This window comes from Glycine soja, chromosome 1 (assembly GCF_004193775.1).
Source record: "Glycine soja cultivar W05 chromosome 1, ASM419377v2, whole genome shotgun sequence".
In the NCBI taxonomy this organism is placed as follows: Eukaryota; Viridiplantae; Streptophyta; class Magnoliopsida; order Fabales; family Fabaceae; genus Glycine; species Glycine soja.
The window spans coordinates 5,777,805-5,786,152 of record NC_041002.1 but is presented as its reverse complement, the minus strand read 5'-3'; positions in this window follow the sequence as shown (position 1 = coordinate 5,786,152).

The following is an 8,348-nucleotide window of genomic DNA, read 5'->3' as shown; positions in this document are numbered from 1 at the left end:
TATAGACAATGATAATGTTGAACATTTTGTACTATATGGAATACATCTATATGTTATTTTGAATAGATAGATTTTAGTCTTGTGGAAATGAATTAATTAAATCTGCTAGTTACAAATATTCATGTAAACATCCTAACATATTTTGGTTGGAAAGGGTGGAATGGAAACAAAGCAACAGCTGCATGCAGTGTTTGTTCCTCATATATTGTACAATGTTCAATAATTGAGAGAAGGAACCCAGAAAAAAGCTACCACTACCTCTGAGTTTTCCATTATCAAAATGTTTGGAAAAAGTTACTGAGTAGCATGCCTTTTAACGTTAGTTGCCTGAGCATTTTGCTGGAGATTCTCACGTGCAAGAATCAAAAGACGTTTCTTTGAAGCATTGGATATATTCTTTTTTTTTTCTTATATACGTGAAATGATTGTTGAGAACTTAGGTTAAACTAGTGGATGTCTGTCAAAGGATTTAAAAGCATGCTATGGATGTAGAAATTGACCATTTTGGTGGACAAAGTGGGTGTGAGCTAGGTGTCACTCACTGCTTTGCCATATCCCATCACTTTATGTTGCTCATTGTTCCCTCTCTCTCTTACTATATAGTGCACATGGGAATATTATTAATTTCTTACCGCGTAAGAGAATTTATTATCTTCATGGCTGCAGGCAGTGACTCAAAGTTGAGTACAAGATTTTTATTAGCTTTAAAAGGTGCTGTAGAATGTTTCTTATACAATTTAAATGAACCAACCTTTACATGCATAACAAGTTATATACCTACTAGATAGGGAATTATTCATTCCAAGTTGAAATATTCTGCTGGACTTGGATGCTTTAAGGAATTTGTGGCCTAATGTTCACAATTATGGTGAATAATTTTCTTTAATCCAAGGTATTTCTCGGCTATAAAAGCTAAAATTAACCCTTCGATCCATTTTCAGAATCATTTAAGGAACTTATATCTTTTAATAGATATTTTTTATACACACAAGAGTTTGAAAATCGAATCTCTAAATCATAATGTTAGATCAACTTCGAAAATTATGAATGTGTCACATTCTGTCACGTGACAAAAAGAAATGTCACATTCTGTAAGGTTATCCTGCCTATGCCCCTATACAGAGAACCTTGGTGTGCAGAGGTGATTAGTTCAGTTGTTGCCATTTCTATTGTCAAATATATATTGAATAATTCTTGTTGTCTACATCTAAATATTCTTATGAATTTAAATATCAGCGTACGTAAAATTCAAAATTGAAACTCTTGTTTTTCTTTTTCCAAGGAAACTCAATGTAAAATTAGCTTTTGAGTTTTTATCTGATAAAAAACTTTAAAGTTGTTCATGTTTAGTTTAACGTTTCGAGGTTTAAATTAATTTTGGATTCAAATTCACATGTTGGGTTGATTTTATGTTAGATACAAAATTTATAATGAATTTTATTCTTAAATTCAAATATAAATTACATCACTTTCAAATCAATTTTAATCAAAATCAATTTTTTTCAAAATCAATTTTATCAACCCTCCTTTAAACCAACACTTATACTGTTCATTACCTCGTTTTACCTTCATTATCATATAATTCGGAGTCTGAAAGCATATTAACTTCCTCTGTTCCCCTTTTTCTTAATACGGAATTAATTATTTTTCTTACTGAACTAAAAGATATTTGTCATATATACCTGAAAACTGAAAAAAAAATCAAAATTTTAGAATAAAGTAGCCAAAGCTTCCGAAGCATCACATGAAGTCATTTCATAACAAAAAATGATCGATAAAACCTTGACACAAAAGCTAATACATATATATAACTACTACAATCAAAATAGCTTTAGCCCAAACCAAATCCTTCCCCTGTCTATAAATAAACAAACTGATCCTTAGTTATGTAGTGTAGCCCCATGATTGTCCCAAAAAATTTGTAATAGAAGTATAATATATAATGAGAAAGAAGCTCTATTTTCTGCAATTAGAATCTTCTTTTCTTGTGAAAAAAAAGTTCTAATATTATTTCTGGGTTTTTTCTAAAGTAGAATTTTTCCTTTTCAAAGTGCATGGTTCCAAAACTGAGATCGTACCAGCCAATTTTTGAAGGAAGAAGATACTTAAAGGAAAGAAATGTAACAGGAAAGTGTTTTATTTGTAAGTGCCTATATCTAGAACTCCAAACGTTATTGATAATAGTGAAGCTTTAAAACCATGCATCTTCACTTTCTGGGCAATACTTTCCTTTGGGATCAGTTTGATTTTTATTTGATGACAAATCTTAAAATGGAAAGTGTCTTAATAAGACAGTCATGCTAGAGATGCATTAAAAATTAGGGAGGGGTTACTAATATAATTTTTTTTTTTGTAGAAACTACCTACTTTTGTTTCTTTAGCCAATCATTTTAGAACAGTAATTAGCATTTGACAATAGAAAAGGAAAAGCATCTTCTGATTACCACTGGAGTTATTGATAGTGCATTAAGTTATCAAGCCTTGAGTATACTTTGTGACCTGTTGTTAATTCTTCATTGGTTTCATAAGTTGATTAACCCATTTGATCATGGTGTTGAAGAATAACGAGACATTCTTAATTCTTAGTATGAAAGATGCCTTGCATCTATACGCATGCGGTCCTGTATCTCCTTTATATCATAAGATGGATGTGATTATATAATATTGTATGATAAGATCTAATACTGTTTGACAATTGCCAAAATATATACATGATATTGGAGGATCTATTTCCTAGTCAGATAATCAGAAAGATGCCTTGCATTTGTATGCATATTTACAATCCTATGTATGTCATTTTAACGCTCCTTCCTTATCGCACAACATTGTTTTTACAATAAGAAAGATAAGAAAGAAAATAGATAAATATGAGATGAGTGATATAATGGAAAAAGGTAAAAATTAATGAATAAATAGTGTATATGCTGTACAAGATTTTATATCATTATTTAGTAATAAATTGAAATATAAGATAAATTTATTTATTTTTATAATAATTATTTTAAAAATTATATTATCAACTATTTATAATTAATTGATAATGTAAAAAGAAATTATACACATTACATAAAAATTAAACTCTAATAATACTACCCATTAAGAAGGAGAGAGTGGACTTTATGCCCTTCGTAGTTGGGCTGACATCTCAAACCCAAATGGGGACAGTATATCCATAATAGTTGGCAATACGACTCTAAAAGCCTTAACAAGAATATGCAAATCAAGTTTGAGTGAATCCTGCGTACTAAATTGTTGGAAAGAACTCAGCTGATGAATTTATCTTTTTTCTAAATTCTAACCATCCAACAAAATTCTAATTCATATGTAGTTAATTCATCATATCAAATACCTTCTTCTTCTTTTTTTATCCTAGGGATCAAAACCAATGTTAAAAAATTTACCATAACTTATATATTACGCTCAACCAACTACATTAGATTTCTTAACGTATCAACCAAATAAAAAAGGAAACTTCATGAATTTTATTAAAATCAAGAAAATTTATTATTTTTTTTTATTTTTACATAACAATCTTAAATGACACATAAAAAGAAATGAAGGGGATAATGGAGTAATAAAGCTGAGAGTCACACTTATAAAACAAGGATGTTCTTCAAACCTCGTCCCCTCTATGTAAAGGCAACATGCGTATAGGCTAATAGGCAGTACAGGTCAATTTGATCCCTAGCGTTACCAAATCAGTAAATTTTGTTCTTACATTCGTCCTGAATTTGTTCTTAAATTATGTTTGCATTAGGGACCAAATTGAATTAAGTACAAAAAAAAAAAGAAAAATGATTGATAAATTGTTAAAGTTAAGAATAAAATTTGTTAAATTTAGGATTAGATTGACAGGACTTGATACCAGAGATTGACATGTTCGACAATTTACAATTACGGAGGATCTATTTTTTTTCTTGTAATTTAAGGGACTAAAATAGCTAGTAATTATAAATTTGGAAATTAATAATTAGGGGTAATACTTAAAAAATATAGTTACAAATATAGATATACTTTTTGCTGAATTAATATATATACTTATTTCGATTGATATCATTTATTCAGTTTTTTTATAAAGGGATTTATTCAGTTATTCTTACCAAGACGTCTCTTACTATTTAAAGAATTTTGTCTTTGGTAAGCGTACGATAGTGCTTCTTCATATCAAAGAAGTTCTTTTGATGAAATTTGAAGATTTCAACAAAAAGCAAACTATACTTTTTGCTTCGTATGCTAATTAAATTCAGATATTTCTATTAGGATGGTGCTTGTCTACATAATCAGGCATTAGCAAGGGATAAGGGAAAACAAGGGTTAGAATTTGGTGCTTTAAATTGGTTTCTTGAGACTTTAGGACCGGTTATTAATTGGGCAAATTTTAGAGATCAATGCTATGCACGAAACTGATTTTCGATCACACTCGATGGTGTAAATTCAATATTTCAATTATTCTTTAGATGAAAAAAGTTGGTGAATACGGAGTTAAGTTTGGTACCATTTTGAAGACTTGTGAACAGAAGCTCTTTACTTTTCAAAACTGTGAGATTCAGTTTGTTAACAGACAAGTAAATTGAGTTATCCATTGCTTGGCAAGAGAATTTAGATTTTATGCTGGTTAGCTTGTTTTTCATTTCACTCCAAATTGTATTCATTTTCTTTTATTAAATGATATAATATGAGCATCTTTTTGTCAAAAAAATAAAAATATTCTCTAGATCAAATATCTAACTTCTAATGCAAGGAGGATATAAAAGTTAATGCAGGAATCTTGTTATCAATGTTATAGGACCAAACAGCTATGAGCACCGATTCTAATTTTTATTTTATTTTTATGCATGAAAATCAAACTTACATATTAAGAAATTTATAATAACTTAGACACACTGTGAATCAATAGATCCAATTAGACCCTTTGGTGACCTGAAACTTTATACTGTCTGAAAATTGAGATTCATAGTCGAAGGGATTATTCTATGGTAATGTTTTTTGACATATGAAATATTAATGTGCTTGGAGTTTAATCCGGTAGCTAGCGTGATGGTTTGTAAGATAGCCTAGCCATGAACGGAATACTAAACATGTAAACTCCTCAACCTTCTTTTAACATGAAAGGGAATAAAAGGAAAAGATAAAGGAAAACAAAATGAATAAGGGGAGTTAAGTTTGGCAACAAGAGTTAATCATGTACAAAGTAAAAGTAGTATATCCCCCTTGTTTGGATACAAGTTTGTAAAAAAAAAAAAAAAAAAACTCACATCCCAGATGCAAACTTTTTAAAAGCTAAATCTAATAGCTTTTGCTTGGACGTGAAAAATCAAGTTTATAATTCATTTTCAAACACACTTCAGAATTTGAATCATAACAGGTTTTGATTCATTTTCTAATATATTCTCTTTGTTGGCTGACAAAAAAAAAATCCAATAATATCATTAATAATACCTGCATGTCTTCTATAAAGATAATATTTCTTTGATTATTAATAAAAAAACAAAAAGTTGAAACAAAAAACATTTTGTTAAACTAAGCAATCAATAATGTATTATATATATATATATATATATATATATATATATATATATATATATATAAATTAAAGGAAATATAATTATATATGAATGGGATACGAAATTTTAGTGTACATAATTTTTATCCCATTTTATTCTTATAATTGCTTTCATAAATATCTATTTTATTCTTATTACTACACTATTCAAACCACCCACTATTATTTAAGTTATATAATTTTCTTTTGTATTATTTTAAGAAATTACAGAGACATGGAATGCCTTTTTTTTCCTAGTATATAATAAACGCAATACTCAAGTTTGATTCTCACTTTTCCTTAAAAATATTTATCCTTTAACTGCTATAAATCACTCTTAACTATCATAAGCCACCCATTACTCTATTTAAATCTTATTTTCTGATTGGTGTATTGAGCTTGTAACCTTTTTTAACTCTTTAAAATTTTCTTTAATAAAGGTATTACTCTATTATAGTTACTCAAGTTTTATATATTTCACCACACACTTTTCATTATTAATTAAATAAAATACTAATAAAAAATTTAAAAAAAAAACACAAAAAAGTATGTGGTATAAAATTTCACTGCACTTCCTGAAATCACTGCAGGGGATCTGGATCCTTGATTTAGGCTTGTATGACTTTTATAAATCTCTTGTACTTTGTTTTTCAATAATACTTTTATTTTTGGATTGTTTTTAACCAAACCAACTTAATTCTTAATCTCTGCTGCGGTTCTCTTCCAATTACAGTATTATTTATTTGATGTGCCAGAGGTCCACAAAAATGTGATGCTTTGGCTGAATTATATATGTGGCGAATATTCTTGTACGGTTCTCTTTTTGTCTTCTCAGGCTGTTCATGAAAGACTTGGATGCTTGAACAAATATGTTATGCTTGAACCAATCCAATGAGATTCCAGAAATGAACCAAACTGCGATATTCAATGTTTAACAACTGTATCCGCGTAGAGGGTTGTAGATACAGTGAGTAGTTATATTCTTTCAGCATGTTTGGATAAGTTTATTAAGTAATTTTAGAAGACGAAAAAAATGAGCCCTCCCATGAATTAAAATTAACTAAAGCATAAGTTAATTTGTAATAATTTTTTTATATAATTTCTTTAAAAGATAAGAAATTTTTTACAAATTAACATATATATAAGTTAATTTGAGTTTATGAAAAAACTTATTTTATTTTTTTCTTCTTATTTTCTTCTCTTATATGAGTACTTCCAAATAAATTTATTAATTCAAACAGGTCTTGGTGGAAATTACAGTTGTAATTTTCCAATTTCAAATATTAAATATTTTATTAAATAATTCTTTTACAAGATTGTGAGCTGAGAGCCTACCTCATTATGGGTCGGTAAAAAAAGTGAGCCTTTAACTTAATTTACTTTATTGTGTGCCGAAAAATGTTGAATCCAGCTCAATCCATCATTGATTACTTATATTAGTTGACTTAAAAATATATATATATATCTATGTAAGAAAATATCAAAACATGCAAAAAAAAAAGTTGAGGTGATAAAAATTTTGCGGCACGTAATGAAAACTACAACATTAATAGGTTTATTATATTGTGTCCAACAATTTATATATATATTAATGATTTGAAAAGTCATTTTCATATTCTAATTCTATATCTATATATAAAAAAGTAAGTTAATGTACTACCGTCCGTTGTTATGATTAGAATAGAATTAAATAATTAATTTTTGTATTACTTATTTTAATTACTTAATGGGTTAACCCAGTAAGTTGCAATTGTAATTAAAAACAAAAACTAAACTTGTGAATAGTAAGTTAAATAAGCCGAGTCAAATTGGACCCACTAACCAGTCAATTTTTACCAAACCCAACTTAACTTGAATCTTTAATAAGTCAGGTTAACACATAAGTGATAATTTATATTGATAACTAGTTATAAATGTCATTCACACGAGACAATTTTATTTAAATTGAATAAGACTATTTGAATAATAAAACTCAAAAATATTTATGGTTATCACATATCATGAATCAGACTCAGATTATTAATTAAAGTTCAACAACCCATGTTAAAATATCGGATTCTTTTATATATTCTTTAATGAACCTCGGATATACTTGCATCTTATAATTGGATGGTATTTGTATGCGTTTTATGTCATCCACCTAGTTCAATTATTTGAAGCATTTATTGTTATGACAATGTTTACTTTGATGCGTAGTGGGCCATTTTAACTGGAGTTAGACTAGGATTGAACCTAAACGAGCATTCTTGATGTGAATAAGTTATTTGCAAAAATTCAAGCTGATCGATGGAAGCATTGTTCATACTCTGGTCTGATAGAGAATGCATTGATGATGCATACAAAGCATAGGTTAAGTGTCCTTTTAGGGGCATTTTGGAGCACATGGGAGGCCTAGTTAGGGAATCCATGTCATGAGATCATATTGAGGTACGTTTCGTGACCTGATCTGTTGAAACCTATACAATTATGGCATCTTATAGGACTGAATATACGATGTCCAAAGTTTCCTAATTGTCCGGAATATGTCTTGACTTTCATTTGTGCTGTGCTGACACAAATTAAGCAAAAGAAGTGGAAGAAAATCATGTAACAAAATGTTGTAGTCTTAATAGATAAAATAAAAATTGCAATGTTTCATGCCTACTCTACTACTCTGCTTGAAAAATCCTACATTTACCTAGTGACACATTGCTGACCTCATTTTGAACAAGTGACCATGTTTGACATAATTTTTTCTTTTTCTTTCAGTAAAATTCAACTATTCTCTATGGTGGGATGTTGACAAGTTCCTTTTGCTTCTCTTTTT